Source organism: Camelina sativa, chromosome 9, assembly GCF_030686135.1.
Source record: "Camelina sativa cultivar CO46 ecotype springtype chromosome 9, ASM3068613v1".
In the NCBI taxonomy this organism is placed as follows: Eukaryota; Viridiplantae; Streptophyta; class Magnoliopsida; order Brassicales; family Brassicaceae; genus Camelina; species Camelina sativa.
In genome coordinates this window covers 11,372,896-11,398,924 of record NC_141888.1, presented here as the reverse complement: position 1 = coordinate 11,398,924, position 26,029 = coordinate 11,372,896, and the positions used below count along the sequence as shown (strand labels likewise).

Sequence of the window (26,029 nt, the reverse complement as noted above, 5' to 3'; positions counted from 1 at the left end):
ATTCAAAACAGGTGCTACAAAATTCAATGGCCTCATGGCAGTAGGCTTAGTAGTCGCCCTCATGGCAGTAGGCTTAGTAGTCTTTCTACTTCTTTTCTTTTGTTGATTATCACCAACCTCCTCGGCTTTTGCCTTCTTTTCCGCCAACTCTTTCGCCATCTTTGCCGCCGCCAACTCTTTGGCATTCTTTGCCGCCATGGCTTTTGCCTTATTTGCCTCTATTTATTTGTCCTTCTTTGCCTCTATTTCTTTGTCCTTCTTTGCATCTAATTCTTTGGCATTTTTCCTCGTGTAAGGCCGTTGATTTGGTTTCATAGCAGTTGGTTTCGTAGCAGCTGGAGACTTCTCCATGAAATCAAGAGGATCATCTTTATCAAACACTTTATTCAGATTCTTACTGACCCCAGCCAAACCACTGCCATCTAGCTGTATAACATAGCGAAGACAATTAAAGATAACGATAATGATAACATTCTAGAAAATCAGCCATAAAATTAACATAATTCAGACATTACCGGAGGACTGTTGACAGAGTAGTTTTGTTGCATTTTTCCTGGAACTCCTGGTAGACCTTTCGGTGTCTCTAGTTTTGCCCAAAGGTCTTCTGGTAACAGGTTCTTTATTTTGAAATTTGAACACACATCAAAAGTGTTTTGGCCAGTTTGCCCAACACCCATGGAAAGCACGTGATCTTTCATCTGTTTGAGTTCACTCTCAAAAGATCCAAACTTGGTTTGTAATCTTTCATTCATCTTCAATTCTATTCTATCTCCAATCTTCTCTCCAGATTCACAGACATATTTGCAATGTTTTTATCAAAGATGTCAAACCTTGAGGTTAAATTAGACACCAACTCAACGAGAGTTCCAACCGACACATCTTCTCCAGCATCTTCCTCCTCACTATCACACTGAAACAAATACACAAACACTACAGGAAATGAGGCTATAAATAGCAGTATAAAATAGCGTTTTAAATGTTTCTGCTATAGTTGAATTTTGAGAAGATTTACATAGCGTTTCCGAAAAAACAAACGTTATGGTAGAATAGGCGCGAAAACATTTTATACTGGCGCTTAGTTTTTGGTTTTATGATAGCAAATATGATAGTAAAACGTTATCGTAGGAATAACCGGGAAAATGAAAAGTTTAATTCGCTCCAACAAATTTGACCAAGGAAAAAAATAAAAATTTATGAGGTCGAAAACAAGGAAGCACTTTGGGTTTCTTTTTCCCATTTGACAACTGTCTCATTCAATTTTTCTTTCCTACAACTCTCGATCATCTCTGTTTCGATCTCTCAATCACAGTCCCGTTCCTCTTACTTTCAATCTCGATCTCTGTCGATCTCCGTATCGTGCCCTCTCAGTCTCAGTCTTGTTTTCGATCTCTGTCTTGATATTCCACTCGCAATCTCGTTCCTCTTAAAGTCTAAATCGTCGCCATCTACATCGGTAAATCGAATGGTGTAATCGAATTTGACATTGAAGGTGAAATTGTGTTTGGGTTTTGGTTATTTGCGAAGATCTAAGCTTTCCATTGATTACTTTTTTTTTTTTTTTTTTTTTGCAGTAAGAGCTCGATGAGACTTCAGTCAAAACATAAAAGGTATTCGTGTTTAATTTGAGATTTCGATTTTGAGGTTTTCGTAAATAGGCGATATATTCAGTGAATCGGTTTCTAATTGATATGTATTTGACTGTTCTTGTCTTGCAGTTTGATTTGGCACTTAGAATAACTAAACAGGTATGTGCGATTTTGATTTTTTTAAGTTTGGTTAATAATCAATTAGAGATTTTGGTTTTAAGGGTTTGTCGATTTCTTTTTGCAGTTAGTCTTCAAATCTTCAAGATTAATGCTGCTGGCGCTTGTTATTACTTTGTAAGCTGTTATTTTCCTACTGTTTGTTTGTTTGTTTACTTTCTTTTTCGTGTGTGTTGTTGATGTGAGTTGACTGTCATTGTTATTTGAGTGTCAGATCCTTAAACTCTTTATCACAAATTGTATACTCGGTGTTGGAGATGTGGTTGTTTTGTTGTGATGTGGACATGGCATGGGTTTGAGAAAGCTTGTGTCATTTAAGGTATCTCTAATCTTCTATGGTTGCAGGATTAGAGATCCAATTTTGTTTTGAGTTTCGGACTTGATTCTTTCTTATCACTTATCAGACTTGCTATTGTAAGAACGCTTGTTGATTAGAAGTGATGACATGTCTTTTAGATTCTCCGTGGAGTTGTAAGATGAGAAATTTCATGAGTAGAATCTCTATTAAAAGTGACTTGTATCTTTTTGCTCATGTTTCAAATAAGATCATAAGTCACTTGCGTATGAATCGTCTCTGTTCACCAAAGCAAGGACATGTATATAGTATAGATGCCAATGTGTCTTCTCTAATTCAACCGGAGAGCTTATTCAATGCTGTAACTCGTTTCGTATAGTCAATCGCAATTGTTGTTGCATAGCTTATCTGATTATCCATGGCTGTAAGCAGTTTACAGCTTTTTTCCTTTTCTTTGTTTAGTTGGCTATACATAAGTGCTGATTTTGCTGCTTGAGATTATAGTTGCTAAATCTGATGAGTAAGATTCATTGAAAGGCCAAGCATAACTGTTACTTTTGGATTTATGTTTTTGCTTTTCTTTGCAGGAGAGATGTGAGAATACGATGGACTATGTAAAAAGGCTTAGGCGAGGGAGGTTCATGACGAAGTGAATCTAACGAGAGAAAAAAACATTTGAAGCCAGGTCTAGGTAGAAGTTTCCAAGATTGGTAGTGCGAGTGTGTGGAGACCAAATTTAGAAATCATATATACTTGGTCTATGTCAGAAAATGAGTTTATGTTTCTGTAATGTTTTTCTATGTTTTAATATCATAAGGTATTTCCTCTTTTACTCTGTCATTGCTATAAACAAACAATCAAAACAACAAATATATGATTTAAAAACTACAAATATATATATATATATATACATATATACTAAAAATACTCAATACATAACTACAAATAAAACATTAATTTTTATATAAATTATTCTCATACACTCATTTGCTAATTATACCTAATCAATTAATATTCTCAAACTTTTAAATTCATTTGTTAATTATACATAATTATATAATCAAAGATAATAAAGTTTTTATTTTTATTTTTCATTTTTTTCTTAATTGATAAATACTAAAAACATGTTTAAGATTGAACTCGATACCCTAAAACCATTTAGGGTTTAATCTTGAAACATATTTTACTAATTATCAATTAACATAATAAAATGCAAAAAAATATATCATACATATTTTACTATTTATCAATTAAGAATAAAACTTTTATCATTCTATTAACAATAAAATTTGAATAGTATTTTATGGATTTATGAACATGTAATATAAGATCTATAAATTCACACTTGTTTTAATGTTTTTTGACAAAAAAATTATGTTTTTTGAAAAACAAATTATGTTTTTCGAAAAACAAATTATGTTTTTTGAAAAACGAATTATGGTTTTTTGCATTTTACTGTTTTCATTGAAAATAGTGAAATGTGTTTCAAAATTGAATCCTAATTTCTATACCCTAAAGGGTTTAGGGTTATACCCTAAAGGGTTAGGGTATAGAATTTAGGGTTTGGACTTTAGACTTTAGAGTTCAATCTTGAAATATATTTCATTTTTTATAAATTAGTAACATCAAATGTAAAAGAAAAATTGTAATAATAATAGCATACAATAGGAATATATAATATTACAAATTTACAATATACAAATTAATTATAAAAATTGGTTAGTTTTAAGTATTCTTTCATCAATAGTTTACATTATGCTTTATGGTTTTGATTGTAAAAATTTTTAACTTACAAATTAAATCTTTGTTAAAAAAATATTATGATCACAATCTTATTATTGTAACACATTTTTCCATTTGTTAATAGTATTTTAAAACAATTTAAGTTAAGAAAAAATGATTAAAATGTGATAAGAAATATACATAAAACGAGAGCTAATGGAAATTGATCACTCAGATAGCTGACGTGGCGTAATCGTTAACCATAGGATGCGAGTGAATCCAAGGGATACAAAATCTCAACCTCTCTTTATTGTTTCATTGGCTAAGCCAGTAAAATGAGGATCACCTTGTTTGTAATATGAACCGTCGATTATAATAAATCTAACGGACGCGAATTTAACCTTTTTTATTATTTTTTTTCTTCACTTCTTCCCTTCGTTTCTTTCATACTCCTCTAGTCATCTCTCTATCTTCCTTCTATGAAGCCCTACACTACACAGAACCAAAAACCAAACGACCAAAAACTTTTGACTTTTCAATCAAGATTTGCTTATATCTCAATGGACTTCGACCAATGATAAGTACAGAAGTAGCTTATCAAAGAGATAACAGAAATAGGGATGAGAAACAGAAGAAATGGGGATTGAAGTGAATAATCAGATCAGAGAGAGGAGGAAGAGAGAAGGAGGAAGACGATTGGAAAGAAGAAGAAGAACATTGTTTTACTTAATGATTCGATAACCTTCACAAACGATCAAGAGTACTACTTAAACACAACACCAATAAAAGATAAAAGGCCTAATAATAAGAGCCCAACAAGAGCGCATTTGCTATCTGAACAATACCGCCCCGATGAGAACCACCATGTCCTCATGGTGGAAGGAATTGAAACTCTCCAAATTTGGTTGTCTTTCTCGCTCCAGCATCGGCTTCTGTGGACTCAAGTTCAGTCCTTGTTGCTACTGAAATTTCCTTCTTGCTAGAGAGTGTCACTCCAGGCTCTTCACTGTTAGCAGCTCTTGATAGAAGCAACTCGCATATTCATCTTGTTTCCTTGCTTCACCATCACGTGAAGATCTAGCTTGTTTCCTTGCTTCCCCATCACGTGAAAATCCTACCGGTGAAACGCACTCCGCCAAAGCCATCTGATACTGCCTGAACTCACTATTTATTCCTCTCGTACCTTCACACCCAGCAACTCCCAACATTCCATTGCGACTTGGTTTTAGCACTCTCTCCTTTACGTGTTCAGCCACTGCAAAAGGTATTTCCTGAAATCCAATGTATAGTACTGTAGTTTTATCCGCTTCAGCTCCAAGCTCTTGACGTCTCTTTTTTACTTGTTCCCATGAATCTACAGCTTCGGTCCAAGACTTTGAATCACTAATAGCTCTACCATTTCCATCGTGAACAGCCAGAATTCTCGGTAATTCATCAACTGGTTCAACCAATTGAGTTTGAGAGAACTTGTTCACACCTCTAATATGATGTCTCGATCCCCTTCTGATATCAACTCCATCATCAAACTCTTGTGACGCATCATAATCAGATGAGATACACAAACGACTAGCCTTGCTAGCAACAACCTTAATACTAGAGTCATTCCAAGAATAATCAAGTCGTTTACCATGTTTCTTCATGGATTGTTTTCTGACCTTTGTCGCCGATTCAGTCTCATGATGTCTCCTTCGTGTTGACTTCTTCCTAGCCTTATGATAGTTTCGTTGAACAGGAATACTGCCTTCCCCAAGAGACTGAGATGCGTGTGGGAGCTCAAAAACCCACGGACTTAAAGAAACCTCTGGGACCGTAGTGCTCACCAAGTGTTCGATAGAAGTCTCCAGAGGGATTTCTGAAGTTTTTCTTGGTGTAAGAGCTGGACTCACCTCAGCGGGCTGTAGAAACCCCAGCAGAGATTGCACAATCGAAAAAGTATGAGCGGATAAGGGAAGGATTCCGTCCTCTTTAGGTTTTACTGGAACTGATGGAGTCGCGCAAGTGTCAATCGGAGTGTTAGAGCTATGAATATGGGACCCTGACGGTGGAATTGACTCAGTGGAGCTCTTGAGAGCTAGGTTTTCGCGAAACCAACGCATCGCTTCGTCGTGCTTCCTACCTTGTTCGTCAACAAGAGCTCTTTGTTCCCTAGCAATCTTCCTGAGATCCGATATCTGGTCCGCAAGAGACGATTTGAGAAGTTGAAGCTTATCGTTGACTAACGCCATCAAGGATGTGTGAGCAGCTTGAGTCTGAGGAGCCATTTTTTTTTTAATAACTCTCAATGTAAAGCACCATTTGATAAGTACAGAAGTAGCTTATCAAAGAGATAACAGAAATAGGGATGAGAAACAGAAGCATAACTCCTCACTCTACACCGAGTCCTCAAATCATCCCGCAGAGCCAACAAAAACCTCCGCACCTGAGCCGCCTCTGGCTCCCATGCCCTGCCTGCATACCCTACAAGCCGACTGAACTCTGCATCCAGCTCCCGCACTGTACGGTTCCCCTGAGTCAGACCCAAGAACCGTGCCTCCATACGATCAAGAGCCTCATGAGGAAAATACTTGGAGTTAAACTCCCCCACAAAATCTCCCCAAGACATACCCCTCTGCACCCTCCGTGCTGTCACCGACCTCCACCACACACGAGCATCTCCTGACAAGTAAAACACTGCCAGATCCACCCTGTACCGGTCGGGACACCTAAGCGAAAGGAAAATATCCTCCATCCGCTCTCTCCACTCATCCGCTACACTCGGATCGGTACTTCCTGAGAAATACCCTGCTCCCACATGCCGCACCTCGGCCCCCGGCTGAGCATCCACTACCTCGGCCCCCGGCTGCACACCTGCCTGCAAACCCGCCACAGGCTGCACCGCTGGACCCTGCCCACCACCCACGAGCGGCACTACCTGATCCTGCCCACCAACCACTGGCGGCACAGCTGCTGGAAGTCGCTGCAAAGCCTGAGCTACCTGAGCTAGCAAGTCCATCAAGACATCCTCCCTGCCTAGAGCACCTCCCGCTGCAACCCCCACACCCGGGGCAACACCGTGACCGACACCGGGCCCATCCGCCCTGCCGTCACCCAAACCAGCCTGGTCTCCAGACACACTAGGATGAACCTGTGACTCCGCCACCTCCTCACTGGCCATGCTCTGGGTCACACTCACACTGACCTCAGGAACCTGACCTCGTCCCCGACCCCGACCACGACCACGCCCACGACCACGACCGCGACCAACAGCATCCTCACCCCTAACCATATGTATCATCCAAGAACAGAAGGCTAAGCAAACAATAATTCTAATACACAAGAAACACAACTTACCGTGGAATCACAACACAGGCTCGAAGAGGATGTTCTAGGACTTCATGCCACACACAATTGCCAATCACACAATCAATTATAGCATGGAATCCTAAACATCAACAGCAAAAGCACAATGAACCCTAGGCCTAGAACCGTAAGGGCTCTGATACCAAATTGAAACAACCCTTCCCGTTTTTTTTTTTTTTTTTTTTTAATACCTTAATTTACTAGTGGTCCCATACCCACTAACATCCTAACATCAATCAATAACCGCGGATAATCAAATAAAACAAATTCCATTAAACCAAAAGAATTCCAACATTCAAATCCAATAACCAATAACATCAATCAAACAAAGAGATAACCAACAACTAACATCCTACAATGTTCCTTTGACTTAATCTAGCAACCTAACAACAGCTAGACCACAATCAATCAAGTCTCTAGAACATCCTCCTCCTCATAGCCCTTGATTCCACGATCACACTTTTCCTTTACCTGCACACCACAAACAACAATTGAGATGCGTAAGTATTATCATAAATACTTAGTGAGGCCATCCTCCCATCTACTGGGTTATACACACAAGCAGATGAGACCCTCAAGTTCAAGCAAAACAAACAACACACAACAATACATCAAACCAGAAAAACAAGTCTCGGATAAGACTAGTGTCGACCGATGCCAAACGGTGTCGATCGATGCTACAACAAGGTGTCGACCGATGCCCATCAAATTGGTGTCGACCGATGCTCCTGAGTGTCGATCGATGCCTCCTCTGCAGACACGATCTGCGCGAATCCCAGCGACGAACCCCGACTCCAATCAACCCAAAATCGACTCCAATCAAGTCTAACCATCTCGGAAATTCACTAGAAATCACACAAACAACGAACCCAAGCAACAAAACAACACAAACAGCAAGAAAAACACTCAAACAAGAGAGATCTCATGCTTAGATCAACCATGGTCAAGCACTCACCTCAAGAACAGGAAGATTGGATTGAGAAACGTGGAAAACAACACCTCCAGAAGCTCCCCCTTCGTTTCCAGCAACAGATAACCCCTCCTACAGCTTCAGATCTCTCCAAAAACTCCAAGAACAAGCCCAGAAATCTCAGAAGACGTTTTTCTCTCTTTTCTCTCTTTCTTTTCACTCAACGGCGACAAATGAGACTTTCTGAAACCCTTCTTTCGTCCCAGACACTTAACACACGATTAGGGTTTTAAATCAAACCAAACCGAACCAATTCGGCAATTAAATCAAACCCGACCAAACCGGAAAAACATGGTGTCGATCGATGCCACCAAGGGTGTCGATCGACACCCACACCAAAAATACACAAATTGGTTCGCGGGCGTTACACGTTTATTTTTTATGAATTATGAGGATGTTGTTTCTTGCTTTTGAATATCCAATCTTATCATTAACTGATATTGTTCCCAATATATTTATTGTATTTTAGATTTTCTAATTAACTGCTTATGTAAATCCTTCATATGTTGATGTTGTAATAATAAGTTATTTTTTAAAAATAATTATCTTCCGTGTAAATGATTATATTTGTATGCCCATGTTTTGGTCTAATATTAATAAGATCGTTTCTGTTTTTCTTTAGTTGGCTTTGAAACCAATTTTGAGTTAAGCAAATAATGGGTCGAATTAGGGTGTTAATAAGTAATATGATTTTTTTTTTTGATAATATGTGAATTTATATACCAAAAAGGAATGATTGTTTACCAAAAAGTAATATTAATTCTTATGTATATGTATTGTATATATGTGACTATAAGTTTAGCTAACTAAAAAATTCTGTAATATTTAAATATAATCTTGAACATATATATATATATATATATATTTTATTGGGATTTTTGCCAAATATGTCACATTAATAATAAAAGTTTTGGGGAATGCCACATTTTCTTCATCTTTCTAAAAATGCCACATTTTTACTGTTCACATGTACTTAAAAGACGAAAATACCCTTGTATCAATGAGAGTGATTGTCATGGACAAGATCTGATGGACAAGTTATTAGAGGAAGTCATAGACTTGTCCACGAATTTTATTTTTATAACTTGTCTACGAGAATTGTAATAACAAAGTTGTCCACGAGTTCAAATTAGTTATTCATATTATTAAAGATAAGTTGTCTATGAGAGGCTGATTGTCGTGGACGAGATCTGATGGACAAGTTATTAGAGGAAGTCATAGACTTGTCCATGAATTTCATTTTTATAACTTGTCTACGAGAATTATAATAACGAAGTTGTCCACGAGTTCAAATTAGTAATCCATATTATTAAAGATAAGTTGTCTATGAGAGATAATTAGACAAAAAGGGTAAAGTTGTCAAAATAAGAAGATGGTGGACTAGAAGAAGATGGTGGACCAAAAGAAGATGTCGAAGATGATAGACCAAATGAGAATGATGTGGATGACGGTGGACCAATAGATGATATGGAGGATTGGGTTTATCGCTATCATCATTCCCATCTTGTCCATCATCCACATCTTGTCTATCATTCGCATATTGTCTATCATCCGCATCTTGTTGATCATCGGCATCTTATCTATCATTCACATCTTGTCCATCATCCTCATCTTGTCTATCATCCGAATATTGTTTATCATCTACATCTTGTCTATCATCCTCATTTTGTCCATCATCCGTATCTTGTCTATCAACAGCATAGTTTTAATCGAAGGGCATTTATGTCTTTTTAAGTGAAGGTTGTGGCATTGTGGAAAAGAAAAGAAAAAAGTGGCATTTTGACTAAAAAAAGTTACTGTTCATGGCATTTTTGTTAAATAACTCTATTTTATTTGTGGGAGGAATGTATGGAATTATTGGATAGAAGTTATTTTTGAGTTAAATGACCTTTTATGCATTTAAAGTGAGTTAAATATTAATAAATTATTATATGCGTCTTGACCTTTTTGAAAAGGAATACCAAGTGTTTCCTTCCAAATTTGAAGTGACATAGTATTTCAGTTTTATTATATGATTTTATGAACTTCAATGTAAAGGTTTTCAAAGTAATAAGTACACTCACACTGATTGAATTATAAAATTTAGAGAAATGTTTATTTCGATTAATCATATGCTCTTTTAAATATATTAAATAAGTATGTTGTTGTTCCTACAAATAGGACAACATGTATTATAGTTTAACCATGGAGTTAAGCAATGGAAATAGAACTTGTGATCGCAAGAGAAAATGTTTATATATATTATGTTATACATTGATCGTTTAAAAATGAATAGGAAAATCTGATTCTCATATAAAGTTGATTTTTTTTGTTAAAACCAACATATGTGAATTTAAATTTAACTATGCAAATTTAAAAAATAAATATGAATAGATTAGAAATGCAAGAAATATAAAATAAATATTTTGTTTTTATATAAAAAAAATTTGAAAACAATGTTAAATATATATAATACTTTCTAAATTAAAATATAGAATCAAACTCTTACAAGTTACAATACATATGAGATATAACAACATTTGATATTGGTGGGAGATGAGAAGAGAATGATTACTATAAGATGGTAATCCAAATTAGATAATGGAGATGAATCTTTAAAAAATAGAACAATGTAAAATATATATATATATAATACTTTCTAAATTAAAATATAAAATCAAACTCTTACAACACATATGAGATATAACAACATTTGATATTGGTGGGGGAGGAGGAGAGAATGATTACTTATAAGATAATAATCCAAATTAGATAATGGAGATGAATCTTTTAAAATAAGAACAATGTAAAATATATATCATGTAGTCTCTAAAATTAAAATTTAGCATTAAAAATTTACAATGATATTTCATTTGTTTTTTACAACCCATACAACAAAAATAAGAAATCAAAAATAAAATTAAAAACGAAAAATGATTTGAGGTATTGTAGAAGAGAATGAGAGAATGTGAAAATGAGATAGTAAAAGAATGCCAATATGAGAGAATGAGAGATTGAGAGAATACTTATTTATATGATAAGAAATGATGGAAGTTACATTTAGAATTATGGAGTTACAATAGTAATTTATTGTATTTGAATAAAATTGAGTGGTAGAATATGATTAATGCATAATTTATTTTATTTTCAGTTATAAGTTTATTTTAATGTGTGAGTTAAATGTATTGTATTTATTGGGTCTTAAATATTGTTTAAAGCAATTAGAAAGCAAATAAAAAATAAAAAAAATTAGAAAACATTAAATGAAAATCAACCAATAAGGAGAGACCAAAACCTTACTTTTATATATATGATATATTGCTTTAAACTTTGAAATGTGAAATATATTATTAACAATAATTTTACATGAGAAATATATTAATTTAGCCAACCAAAAAATGAATATAAATTTAGCCAACCAAAATAAAAAAAATAATTAAAATTTAACCAAAAATATTTTCTCTTGAAAGATAAATAAGTTAGTAGGAGGAATGAATTATTATACAATTATTGGATAGGAGTTACATTTGATTTAAATGGAGTTACATGCCTTTAATTATAAATAAATATTTTAATTTTTATAACCTAAAATAAAAGGAATATCAAGTGGCCGAATCAAAATTTACATGATTTGGTTGTTTGTTGATATAAACTCAACACCTACACATAATATTTCAAAATATAAAAATATTACTTTTGAAGTGAAAAACTAAATTAGTTTTCTTATAAAATTATATGAATTCTTCAATCTCAATAATTTTTAAAACCCCAAAGATAATTTATATTTTTTTGGTTTTTTTTTCACTTATCAATTTAATTTATAGTGCTAGATTTCATACTAATGGTTTCATCTTGAGAGAATTTAGTTAAATTGTATTTTTTAAATTATATTTTATTTTTATATTTAAGTTCCAGTTGAATATGATTTTTTTTTTGGATCATTTTTTTATTTTGATTAAACACACAAAAACCAATTATTTAATTATGTTCTTTTTGTTTTCAAAAACCTTAAATCATAAAAAAAATATATATATTATATTGATCTTTGCAGATTTATCAATTGGATCACAAAACAAAATAGTCTTTATAAATAGAGTTGATAGACTTTACAAAACAAAATAGACTTTATAAATGGATTATTATATTGATCTTTATAAATTATTAAAAATGATACATGAATATGTAAGATAAATAATTACATATGGATCATTTCAACTTTATGATCTTATTGTGTAGTGTATATTGTAAGGAGTATGAAAATAATGACTTATATGATGTTAATATAAAATAGAAAATGGAGATAAATATTTTAAAAGATTAAAATAAATATATAAAATATACATATCATACAAACTCTAAAACTAAGCTTTTACAATGATATTTGATTTGATTTTTTATAACCCATACAACAACAATAACAAAAGAAAATACAAAACAAAACAAAACAAAACAAAAAAGAGATTTGAGAGTAGTGGAAGAAGATGAGAGAATGAAAGAGTGATAGCTTAAGAGAATAAGATAATGAGTATTTATAGGAAGAAAAATGATGAAAAATTACATTTAGAAAAATGAGAAACGTGGAAAACAACACCTCCAGAAGCTCCCCCTTCGTTTCCAGCAACAGATAACCCCTCCTACAGCTTCAGATCTCTCCAAAAACTCCAAGAACAAGCCCAGAAATCTCAGAAGACGTTTTTCTCTCTTTTCTCTCTTTCTTTTCACTCAACGGCGACAAATGAGACTTTCTGAAACCCTTCTTTCGTCCCAGACACTTAACACACGATTAGGGTTTTAAATCATACCAAACCGAACCAATTCGGCAATTAAATCAAACCCGACCAAACCGGAAAAACATGGTGTCGATCGATGCCACCAAGGGTGTCGATCGACACCCACACCAAAAATACACAAATTGGTTCGCGGGCGTTACAATTCTCCCCCACCAATATGGATTCGTCCCCGAATCCCGCAATACCGTCCATCTGCCAAGGACCTCCGTGCCACCGTCTGCACGGCCCGCACGTCCCCAGACCGGACTAAACACCGTCAGCCAAGGTTTCCCGTGCCACTGTCGCAACAGCCCGCACACCTCCGACTGACCCTCGAGGTCTCCCTCTAGCCAATATACTCGCATCATAAACACTATTTGCTCACAACTCAGTGCTTCCCCCGTCCGTGGTCGCAACCATCGAATCATGCCGGCTCGCTATCAGGCCAACCGCCTTAAGCTACGGCATCCAGGAAGTCACACACACACACTCCCCCCGCTCTCGGGTCGCAACCCTCGAGACATACCGGCTCACTGCCGAGCCTCGGCTCACAGCTACGGTATCCAGGGAGCCTCACATATCCCGCTCTTGGGTCGTCACCCTCAAGCGCGCTCTCGGATCGTCATCCGAAGCAACATACCACTCCCACTCTCTGGCCACAAAGTCCATCGAGCTATCGGTATCACGTGAGTTGGGCCCACACGGCCTAGAGCAAAAACAAACACTGATGCCAACGAGTATCTCCCGGCTAGATCTACCTCACTTTTCCACAAAACATTCCCATTTTAGAAACTTCCTATTTATGGAAACCTTCCTTTTGTGGAAACTTTCTATTTATGGAAACTTTCCAAAAATAGAAACCCGAGCTATTTCTCTTTTCCCATGACAACAACAGTCAAACATAAAGAAAAATACTCATCTTATTAATCTCAAAATGTCATAATCGTTACAATCTCAACGAAATTACATCAGAAAAACCAAAAATACAACAACCGGAGCCAACAACCCGCATCCCGAGCACCACCTCATCTTGATACTTAGTCGCACAACTAACCACCCCTAAGCGACCAAATATCAAGAGAGATGGGCTGGAATACTCCGTACCCGCTCCAGCCACGGACTACAACTCGGACCCGGCTAGACAAGCTCAAGCGATCTGCTTCTCAAACCACTTCTTAAACCTTGCCTTCATCCTCGCCTCGGGCTCCCAAGTCTGCTCCGTCACAGTCCCACAGGACTCTCATCAAAGGAATCTTCTTCTTCCGAAGTTCCTTGACTCTCCTCTCGAGCACCCTCACTGGTCTCGCCTCCAAAGTCATGTTAGGCTGAAGATCCTCAGGAATCTTAGCCAACAACTGATCACCCTCGTGAAGACACTTCCTCAGCATCGACACATGAAATACCTTGTGGAACGCACGCATAACCTCAGGCAACTCCAGCCTATATGCCACTGGTCCCACCCGCTCAACCACTCTGAACGGACCCATGTACCTCGGACTCAACTTAGTCTCTGTCAAAGACCTGTTCGGACCCCGCAACATGGCCATCTTGAGGTACACTCTATCACCAACCTGAAACTCAAGATCCTTTCTCCTCTTATCAGCATAGCTCTTCTGCCGATCCTGAGCCTCCTTCATGTTCAGCCTCAAAACCCGAATCTTCTCCGAGGTCTCCTGAACAAAATCTGCACCAAATATGCTCCTCTCCCCCACCTGAGTCCAACATAAAGGTGTACGACACGGCCTCCCATACAGGGCCTCATAAGGAGCCATCCCAATACTAGCCTGGTAGCTGTTGTTATAAGCAAACTCCACCAAGCTCAAGTGATCTGCCCAATGACCACCCCAATCCAGCACACACATCCTCAATAAATCCTCCAAGATCTGGATCGTCCTCTCTGACTGACCGTCCGTCTGAGGATGATAGGCTGTACTCATATGCACCTTCGTGCCCAACTCTGCCTGAAACGCCCTCCAGAACACCGAAGTGAACTTGGAATCTCTATCAGACACAATACTAACAGGCACACCATGCAATCTGACTATCTCCCTCACATACTTCTTGGCTAAAACCGCTGCTCCATCAGTTTTCTTGATGGCCAGAAAATGTGCAGACTTAGTCAAACGGTCCACAATGACCCAAATAGCATCAAACGTCCTCGACACAGGTAAACCTACCACGAAGTCCATCGTGATCAAATCCCACTTCCACTCTGGAATGGGTAAACTCTGTAACAAACCACCAGGAACCTGATGCTCCGCCTTCACCAGCTGGCAAGTATCACACTTCGCCACCCAGTCAGCTACGTCCTTCTTCATCCCGACCCAGTGATAATACCGCTTGAGATCACGGTACATCTTGGTCGCCCCTGGATGAATAGAGAACTTGCTCGAATGAGCCTCTCTCAGTATCTCCTGCCTCAAATCCTCACCCTTGGGCACACAGATCCGACCATGCACAAGGATAGTACCATTAGCAGAAACCTGATACTCTGCACCCGCAGCCTTAGAGGCATTCACCAGCCCCTCATCACTCTCCTGAGCTAACCTCACTCTGCTCAACAAATCTGCTCTATCAACTGCCTCCAAACCCAAAGGTTCTTGTGAGATAGCACACAAACTCAATGCACTGATCTCACCTACCAACACCTCCATATCCTGCTCCTGAGCCGAAGCCACCCGCTTCCGACTCAAGGCATATGCAACCAGATTGGCTTTACCAGGATGGTAAGCTATGTCCAAATCATAATCTGCTACTAACTCCATCCAACGCCTCTGCCTCAAATTCAGCTCAGGCTGAGTAAAAATATACTTCAGACTCTTGTGATCTGTAAATACCTGTACCTTCCCACCATACAGATAGGATCTCCAAATCTTAAGAGCAAAGATCACTGCTGCCATCTCCAAATCATGAGTAGGGTAATTAGCTTCATGCTTCCGCAACTGCCGCGAAGCATAAGCTATAACCTTCCCCTGCTGCATAAGTACACAACCCAACCCCACTCTAGAAGCATCTGTATACACAACATAAGGCTCGTCCTGCTCAGGCAATGCTAACACCGGCGTGGTAGTCAACATCTGCTTGAGACTTGCAAAACTTGCCTCACACTCTGGTGACCACACAAACGGGACATCCTTCCCTGTAAGCTTAGTCATCGGCTGAGCCATACTCGCAAAACCCCGAACAAACCTCCTGTAGTAACCTGCTAACCCCAGGAAACTCCGAATCTCAGTGGCACTCTGCGGCCTCGGCCACTCCCTGATGGACTGAATCTTCTCTGGATCCACTGAAACTCCCTCAGCTGAAACAATATGACCCAAGAACCCCATCTCACGCTGCCAGAAACTGCACTTACTCAGCTTAGCAAACAACTTCTGCTCCCGCAGCTTCTCCAACACTGCTCTCAGATGTACTGCATGCTCCTCAGGACTCTTAGAATATACCAGGATGTCGTCGATGAAAATGATGACTGACACGTCCAGAAACTCCTGGAACACGCTGTTCATCAATCTCATAAACGCAGCTGGCGCGTTTGTCAACCCAAACGGCATCACCACAAACTCATAGTGCCCATATCTCGTCCTGAAGGCTGTCTTCCTCACATCTGTCTCATGAATAGGGATCTGATGATAACCTGAAGCCAAGTCGATCTTGGAGAACCAAGTAGCACCCCTCAACTGATCCAACAACTCATCAATCCTCGGGAGAGGGTACTTGTTCTTCACAGTAACTCGGTTCAAACCCCGGTAGTCAATACACAACTGAAAACTCCCATCCTTCTTCTTAACAAACAACACCGGAGCTCCCCACGGTGAACAACTAGGACGGATAAAACCCTTGCCCAACAAATCCTCCAGCTGCTTCTTCAGCTCTGCCATCTCTGCTGGAGCCATCCTGTAAGGAGCCTTGGATAACGGCATCGTCCCCGGTTCCAGCTCAATAGTAAAAGGATCCGACCGAGATGGTGGTAATCCCTGTAATGACTGGAACACATCCTCAAAGTCCTCCACAACCGGAATACCGCTAACCGTAGACTTCCCCACTGACTCTGGCATAGATATAGTAACCAGATAGGCCTCACGCCCCTTCTCGATCATCTTCCCTGCCTGAACGGCTGAGATCACGAGACTCCCTGAAGTCGGTCTAATACCCTGAAAAACCAACTTCCCTCCTGGACGCTCAAACTCCACTCTACCCCGATAGCAATCCAAATCCACCTTATACCGATGCAACCAATCCATACCAAGAATGACGTCATACAACTCCACTGGACTGATAAGCAAATCCGCTGGCCACGACTCTCCTGCGATCTGAATATCAACTCCTCCAGCTCGTCCAATAACCCTCAGAAACTTGCCTCCAGCAACTCTGACAACTCCTGAACGCTCTCCAGAATCCCCTCTGATCCCCGCACTCACGGCACACTCCGGAGTAATGAAGCTATGAGAAGCTCCAGAATCAAACATAACATGGGACTTAAACCCGCCCACCAACAAGGTCCCTACAAATCTCATGTGTTGAGAACCTAACACTTGACCACAAGCAAAAACAAATATAATCTGAACTATTGAATTGACTAAGTTCGAATCTCAGAAGTTATACCTGTGATCGCTCCTGCACTAGTGCCACCGGGCTCCTGGGTCGAGTACACCTGAGTCGTCGGCTCAATCCAACCCACCGGCTGCACACCGTGCTGCACACCCTGCTGCACCCCTGGCTGAGCTCCAGCCTGCAACACTGCTACTGCCCTCTGCTGCAACTTGGGACAACGAGGCTTGATATGCCCCGTCTCTCTGCAGTAGTAACACACTCGAGTATCGGTCCGCGGCTCCGTCACTGCCCGCTGCTCTGTCACTGCCCGCTGCTCACCTCTCTGTGGACAGCTAGTCACCTTGTGGTCCCTACTACCACACCCAAAGCATCTCGCACCCCCGTGCCTCGACCTCTGCATAGCATCAAACTTCCGCTTCTGCCCTTGCGCAGGCTTGCCGCCCTTGCTAGGAACAGAAGACGGCTGAGACTGCTGTGGCTGCACTGAAGAACCGACCACAACCACCTGTGACCTCAAGTCATCCTCTATCCCAGCTGCAACCTCAACCAACTCCGCTCTCGTAGCATAACTCCTCACTCTACACCGAGTCCTCAAATCATCCCGCAGAGCCAACAAAAACCTCCGCACCTGAGCCGCCTCTGGCTCCCATGCCCTGCCTGCATACCCTACAAGCCGACTGAACTCTGCATCCAGCTCCCGCACTGTACGGTTCCCCTGAGTCAGACCCAAGAACCGTGCCTCCATACGATCAAGAGCCTCATGAGGAAAATACTTGGAGTTAAACTCCCCCACAAAATCTCCCCAAGACATACCCCTCTGCACCCTCCGTGCTGTCACCGACCTCCACCACACACGAGCATCTCCTGACAAGTAAAACACTGCCAGATCCACCCTGTACCGGTCGGGACACCTAAGCGAAAGGAAAATATCCTCCATCCGCTCTCTCCACTCATCCGCTACACTCGGATCGGTACTTCCTGAGAAATACCCTGCTCCCACATGCCGCAGCTGCTCCATCATCCGAACATACTGAGCATCCACTACCTCGGCCCCCGGCTGCACACCTGCCTGCAAACCCGCCACAGGCTGCACCGCTGGACCCTGCCCACCACCCACGAGCGGCACTACCGGATCCTGCCCACCAACCACTGGCGGCACAGCTGCTGGAAGTCGCTGCAAAGCCTGAGCTACCTGAGCTAGCAAGTCCATCAAGACATCCTCCCTGCCTAGAGCACCTCCCGCTGCAACCCCCACACCCGGGGCAACACCGTGACCGACACCGGGCCCATCCGCCCTGCCGTCACCCAAACCAGCCTGGTCTCCAGACACACTAGGATGAACCTGTGACTCCGCCACCTCCTCACTGGCCATGCTCTGGGTCACACTCACACTGACCTCAGGAACCTGACCTCGTCCCCGACTCCGACCACGACCACGCCCACGACCATGACCGCGACCAACAGCATCCTCACCCCTAACCATATGTATCATCCAAGAACAGAAGGCTAAGCAAACAATAATTCTAATACACAAGAAACACAACTTACCGTGGAATCACAACACAGGCTCGAAGAGGATGTTCTAGGACTTCATGCCACACACAATTGCCAATCACACAATCAATTATAGCATGGAATCCTAAACATCAACAGCAAAAGCACAATGAACCCTAGGCCTAGAACCGTAAGGGCTCTGATACCAAATTGAAACAACCCTTCCCGTTTTTTTTTTTTTTTTTTTTAATACCTTAATTTACTAGTGGTCCCATACGCACTAACATCCTAACATCAATCAATAACCGCGGATAATCAAATAAAACAAATTCCATTAAACAAAAAGAATTCCAACATTCAAATCCAATAACCAATAACATCAATCAAACAAAGAGATAACCAACAACTAACATCCTACAATGTTCCTTTGACTTAATCTAGCAACCTAACAACAGCTAGACCACAATCAATCAAGTCTCTAGAACATCCTCCTCCTCATAGCCCTTGATTCCACGATCACACTTTTCCTTTACCTGCACACCACAAACAACAATTGAGATGCGTAAGTATTATCATAAATACTTAGTGAGGCCATCCTCCCATCTACTGGGTTATACACACAAGCAGATGAGACCCTCAAGTTCAAGCAAAACAAACAACACACAACAATACATCAAACCAGAAAAACAAGTCTCGGATAAGACTAGTGTCGACCGATGCCAAACGGTGTCGATCGATGCTACAACAAGGTGTCGACCGATGCCCATCAAATTGGTGTCGACCGATGCTCCTGAGTGTCGATCGATGCCTCCTCTGCAGACACGATCTGCGCGAATCCCAGCGACGAACCCCGACTCCAATCAACCCAAAATCGACTCCAATCAAGTCTAACCATCTCGGAAATTCACTAGAAATCACACAAACAACGAACCCAAGCAACAAAACAACACAAACAGCAAGAAAAACACTCAAACAAGAGAGATCTCATGCTTAGATCAACCATGGTCAAGCACTCACCTCAAGAACAGGAAGATTGGATTGAGAAACGTGGAAAACAACACCTCCAGAAGCTCCCCCTTCGTTTCCAGCAACAGATAACCCCTCCTACAGCTTCAGATCTCTCCAAAAACTCCAAGAACAAGCCCAGAAATCTCAGAAGACGTTTTTCTCTCTTTTCTCTCTTTCTTTTCACTCAACGGCGACAAATGAGACTTTCTGAAACCCTTCTTTCGTCCCAGACACTTAACACACGATTAGGGTTTTAAATCAAACCAAACCGAACCAATTCGGCAATTAAATCAAACCCGACCAAACCGGAAAAACATGGTGTCGATCGATGCCACCAAGGGTGTCGATCGACACCCACACCAAAAATACACAAATTGGTTCGCGGGCGTTACACGTTTATTTTTTATGAATTATGAGGATGTTGTTTCTTGCTTTTGAATATCCAATCTTATCATTAACTGATATTGTTCCCAATATATTTATTGTATTTTAGATTTTCTAATTAACTGCTTATGTAAATCCTTCATATGTTGATGTTGTAATAATAAGTTATTTTTTAAAAATAATTATCTTCCGTGTAAATGATTATATTTGTATGCCCATGTTTTGGTCTAATATTAATAAGATCGTTTCTGTTTTTCTTTAGTTGGCTTTGAAACCAATTTTGAGTTAAGCAAATAATGGGTCGAATTAGGGTGTTAATAAGTAATATGATTTTTTTTTTTGATAATATGTGAATTTATATACCAAAAAGGAATGATTGTTTACCAAAAAGTAATATTAATTCTTATGTATATATATTGTATATATGTGACTATAAGTTTAGCTAACTAAAAAATTCTGTAATATTTAAATATAATCTTGAACATATATATATATATATATATATATATATATATTTTATTGGGATTTTTGCCAAATATGTCACATTAATAATAAAAGTTTTGGGGAATGCCACATTTTCTTCATCTTTCTAAAAATGCCACATTTTACTGTTCACATGTACTTAAAAGACGAAAATACCCTTGTATCAATGAGAGTGATTGTCATGGACAAGATCTGATGGACAAGTTATTAGAGGAAGTCATAGACTTGTCCACGAATTTTATTTTTATAACTTGTCTACGAGAATTGTAATAACAAAGTTGTCCACGAGTTCAAATTAGTTATTCATATTATTAAAGATAAGTTGTCTATGAGAGGCTGATTGTCGTGGACGAGATCTGATGGACAAGTTATTAGAGGAAGTCATAGACTTGTCCATGAATTTCATTTTTATAACTTGTCTACGAGAATTATAATAACGAAGTTGTCCACGAGTTCAAATTAGTAATCCATATTATTAAAGATAAGTTGTCTATGAGAGATAATTAGACAAAAAGGGTAAAGTTGTCAAAATAAGAAGATGGTGGACTATAAGAAGATGGTGGACCAAAAGAAGATGTCGAAGATGATAGACCAAATGAGAATGATGTGGATGACGGTGGACCAATAGATGATATGGAGGATTGGGTTTATCGCTATCATCATTCCCATCTTGTCCATCATCCACATCTTGTCTATCATTCGCATATTGTCTATCATCCGCATCTTGTTGATCATCGGCATCTTATCTATCATTCACATCTTGTCCATCATCATCATCTTGTCTATCATCCGAATATTGTTTATCATCTACATCTTGTCTATCATCCTCATTTTGTCCATCATCCGTATCTTGTCTATCAACAGCATAGTTTTAATCGAAGGGCATTTATGTCTTTTTAAGTGAAGGTTGTGGCATTGTGGAAAAGAAAAGAAAAAAGTGGCATTTTGACTAAAAAAAGTTACTGTTCATGGCATTTTTGTTAAATAACTCTATTTTATTTGTGGGAGGAATGTATGGAATTATTGGATAGAAGTTATTTTTGAGTTAAATGACCTTTTATGCATTTAAAGTGAGTTAAATATTAATAAATTATTATATGCGTCTTGACCTTTTTGAAAAGGAATACCAAGTGTTTCCTTCCAAATTTGAAGTGACATAGTATTTCAGTTTTATTATATGATTTTATGAACTTCAATGTAAAGGTTTTCAAAGTAATAAGTACACTCACACTGATTGAATTATAAAATTTAGAGAAATGTTTATTTCGATTAATCATATGCTCTTTTAAATATATTAAATAAGTATGTTGTTGTTCCTACAAATAGGACAACATGTATTATAGTTTAACCATGGAGTTAAGCAATGGAAATAGAACTTGTGATCGCAAGAGAAAATGTTTATATATATTATGTTATACATTGATCGTTTAAAAATGAATAGGAAAATCTGATTCTCATATAAAGTTGATTTTTTTGTTAAAACCAACATATGTGAATTTAAATTTAACTATGCAAATTTAAAAAATAAATATGAATAGATTAGAAATGCAAGAAATATAAAATAAATATTTTGTTTTTATATAAAAAAAATTTGAAAACAATGTTAAATATATATAATACTTTCTAAATTAAAATATAGAATCAAACTCTTACAAGTTACAATACATATGAGATATAACAACATTTGATATTGGTGGGAGATGAGAAGAGAATGATTACTATAAGATGGTAATCCAAATTAGATAATGGAGATGAATCTTTAAAAAATAGAACAATGTAAAATATATATATATATAATACTTTCTAAATTAAAATATAAAATCAAACTCTTACAACACATATGAGATATAACAACATTTGATATTGGTGGGGGAGGAGGAGAGAATGATTACTTATAAGATAATAATCCAAATTAGATAATGGAGATGAATCTTTTAAAATAAGAACAATGTAAAATATATATCATGTAGTCTCTAAAATTAAAATTTAGCATTAAAAATTTACAATGATATTTCATTTGTTTTTTACAACCCATACAACAAAAATAAGAAATCAAAAATAAAATTAAAAACGAAAAATGATTTGAGGTATTGTAGAAGAGAATGAGAGAATGTGAAAATGAGATAGTAAAAGAATGCCAATATGAGAGAATGAGAGATTGAGAGAATACTTATTTATATGATAAGAAATGATGGAAGTTACATTTAGAATTATGGAGTTACAATAGTAATTTATTGTATTTGAATAAAATTGAGTGGTAGAATATGATTAATGCATAATTTATTTTATTTTCAGTTATAAGTTTATTTTAATGTGTGAGTTAAATGTATTGTATTTATTGGGTCTTAAATATTGTTTAAAGCAATTAGAAAGCAAATAAAAAATAAAAAAAATTAGAAAACATTAAATGAAAATCAACCAATAAGGAGAGACCAAAACCTTACTTTTATATATATGATATATTGCTTTAAACTTTGAAATGTGAAATATATTATTAACAATAATTTTACATGAGAAATATATTAATTTAGCCAACCAAAAAATGAATATAAATTTAGCCAACCAAAATAAAAAAAAAAATTAAAATTTAACCAAAAATATTTTCTCTTGAAAGATAAATAAGTTAGTAGGAGGAATGAATTATTATACAATTATTGGATAGGAGTTACATTTGATTTAAATGGAGTTACATGCCTTTAATTATAAATAAATATTTTAATTTTTATAACCTAAAATAAAAGGAATATCAAGTGGCCGAATCAAAATTTACATGATTTGGTTGTTTGTTGATATAAACTCAACACCTACACATAATATTTCAAAATATAAAAATATTACTTTTGAAGTGAAAAACTAAATTAGTTTTCTTATAAAATTATATGAATTCTTCAATCTCAATAATTTTTAAAACCCCAAAGATAATTTATATTTTTTTGGTTTTTTTTTCACTTATCAATTTAATTTATAGTGCTAGATTTCATACTAATGGTTTCATCTTGAGAGAATTTAGTTAAATTGTATTTTTTAAATTATATTTTATTTTTATATTTAAGTTCCAGTTGAATATGATTTTTTTTTTGGATCATTTTTTTATTTTGATTAAACACACAAAAACCAATTATTTAATTATGTTCTTTTTGTTTTCAAAAACCTTAAATCATAAAAAAAATATATATATTATATTGATCTTTGCAGATTTATCAATTGGATCACAAAACAAAATAGTCTTTACAAATAGAGTTGATAGACTTTACAAAACAAAATAGACTTTATAAATGGATTATTATATTGATCTTTATAAATTATTAAAAATGATACATGAATATGTAAGATAAATAATTACATATGGATCATTTCAACTTTATGATCTTATTGTGTAGTGTATATTGTAAGGAGTATGAAAATAATGACTTATATGATGTTAATATAAAATAGAAAATGGAGATAAATATTTTAAAAGATTAAAATAAATATATAAAATATACATATCATACAAACTCTAAAACTAAGCTTTTACAATGATATTTGATTTGATTTTTTATAACCCATACAACAACAATAACAAAAGAAAATACAAAACAAAACAAAACAAAACAAAAAAGAGATTTGAGAGTAGTGGAAGAAGATGAGAGAATGAAAGAGTGATAGCTTAAGAGAATAAGATAATGAGTATTTATAGGAAGAAAAATGATGAAAAATTACATTTAGAAAAATGAGAGTTACAATTCTAATTTATTGTTTTGTTTTAATACAATTGATTAATACAACTTAGTGGAGAAAATAAAATTAATGCATAATTTATAAGGAGAATTTATATGATTTCATTTTTATATTATGTGAGTTAAATGTGTAAATTAATTGTTTTTAAATTTATGTTTTAATATAAATATTTTTTTTGTTTAAATTGCATTGCCAAGTGGACCAATGGAGAGAGTGAAACCTTACTTTTCTATATATATGATTCGATAACCTTCACAAATGATCGAGAGTATACTACTATCTTAAACACAACACCGATAAAAGATAAAAGGCCTAATAATAAGAGCCCAACAAGAGCCCATTTGCCATCTTAACAACCAACCCACACCGCAGCCACCTTCTTGAAATGGATCCGACAACCGTTGACCAGAGCAACTCAGACTCATTGGAAACATCAACGGGAAACCATTCAAGCTACGGAGACTTTTCACCTTCTTTCTTTGTTTCCATAAATCTGATGGTTGTTTACTCTTTGCTTAACAAACTTGTGTCTATATTTAAGTAGTAATTTAAGTAAATCTTACTTCTTCGATTCTATGGTCGCAGAGCTAATCAATATGCTCTTTTAGGGTTATTCCTTTGCTTTCATATTTTAGGGGTTCAATGTTCTTAGTGTTTTGATGTGTAGAGCAAGTTAATGGATGAATGCAATTGATGAGATTTAGGGAATTTTTGTTACGGATTTGGTAATTGTGTTTCTTGTTGGTTTGTTGTTTCAGTGATTAGAGCTGTTGATTATAGAAAAGTTTAGGCCTTTGAATTCGATTTAAGATTATTCATTATACTTTTATCTGTTTCTTGATTCGAATTCCCACCCCTTTCCTAAAAAGAGTTTCTTTGCGTTAAAATCTGTTTATCTGATTTGAGAATTTTCTGGTTTTTATTCGGCAAAAACTATTGAGTTCTGGTTCTGACTATGATCTCTTCCAGGACGCAGCACAAGAGCCTTGTGAAGAGAAGGAGATGTGCAACCAAGAAGGCTAGTGGAATACTGGAATGGAGGTGACCACAAAAGCTGAGAAACGAGCTATTCAAGATGTTTCGATTAAGAAGAAAAATCTGTAGATGTTTTTTTTTTTGTCTGAGTTTTTTTGTAACAAAATTATAGAATAAAACAAAAAGCATAATGTGTTTTTATGATAAGAACCCACAAAACAATTGAAGACAAATAATCCCAATAGGATTAGTGTAAAATGTATATATAAAAAATAATGTACTAGCTTTGTAAAATTACTTACTGTAAAATAACTATTAATAATATCAATTAATATTGTTATTTTTTAATAAGCAAACAATCAAATTAAAATTACATACAGCTTGTATAGATACAATATAAATATAGTAAGTAGTATGTATAGATACAATTTTATATAAATAAAAAACTGTGTATGTATTATAAAAATGCTATAATTCAGTATATTAACAGCAAAAAATAAGCGCTATTGTCTATTTAAAAACTTCATATAAAATAAAGCTATGTTATCAAATATGTCGATAACCAGTTACAAAAACC

The 26,029-nt window shown here is 36.9% G+C and overlaps 2 long non-coding RNA genes across 4 annotated transcripts; both read left to right on the top strand.

Annotated features, from left to right (window-relative positions):
* Nucleotides 1-1,118: 1,118 nt before the first annotated feature.
* LOC104710835 (uncharacterized) lies at nt 1,119-2,890 on the top strand. 3 transcript variants are annotated; one of them, XR_755091.3, is made up of 6 exons: nt 1,119-1,489; nt 1,572-1,607; nt 1,716-1,745; nt 1,831-1,880; nt 1,978-2,082; nt 2,646-2,890. It is a non-coding gene; the product is annotated as an uncharacterized LOC104710835 (long non-coding RNA). The 3 variants fall into 3 exon arrangements; XR_755093.3 differs by having other exon boundaries at nt 1,972-2,082; XR_755092.3 differs by lacking the exon at nt 1,978-2,082.
* Nucleotides 2,891-24,820: 21,930 nt separating this feature from the next.
* On the top strand, nt 24,821-25,794 carry LOC104710836 (uncharacterized). The gene is made up of 2 exons (XR_755094.3): nt 24,821-24,976; nt 25,447-25,794. It is a non-coding gene; the product is annotated as an uncharacterized LOC104710836 (long non-coding RNA).
* Nucleotides 25,795-26,029: the final 235 nt, after the last annotated feature.